Genomic DNA, 523 nt, shown 5'->3' with positions numbered 1-523 from the left:
TCCTGTTCAGCCGTTGTCTTTTTCACTTCTGAAGTTACAAAATGCTAAAGGGCTAGCATCTCTGTGAACTGTTTTCATGTACTTCACTATACCTTATTTTATGAGAACAAGGTAGGCTGTGCTTCTAAATGCAATAATAAATTGCACTAACTTAATATGATAATTTAGCCAGAATAAGCTATTGATTAGCAAACTGAATTTGTAGTTTTTCCATTCTAGATTTTTCTTTTTGAGGTATTACATTGTTCTTGAGCATAGATTCAGTTTCTTTAACTAAAAACTAATTATTTTCCGACTTCCTGGGAAGGTATTATAAAACCAAGAATTTTTGTTCAGTTCTATAAGAATTTCTTAGGTTTAAGGCTTTTCATGCATGGGCTCTGCCTCACAGTAGTGTTTATCAGCTGAGTGCTAGTTGCTGGGCTAGTTGAGGTGAATCCCATTGTTCTATCTTTGGGCAGCTCTGCAGGCTGTTGAATGATATACCCTGGGACAGGCTTTGCTGGAACTGGAGAGGTTTATG

This window comes from Pteropus alecto, unplaced genomic scaffold (genome assembly GCF_000325575.1).
Source record: "Pteropus alecto unplaced genomic scaffold, ASM32557v1 scaffold86, whole genome shotgun sequence".
Lineage (NCBI taxonomy): Eukaryota > Metazoa > Chordata > Mammalia > Chiroptera > Pteropodidae > Pteropus > Pteropus alecto.
Note: the sequence above shows the minus strand (reverse complement) of the source record.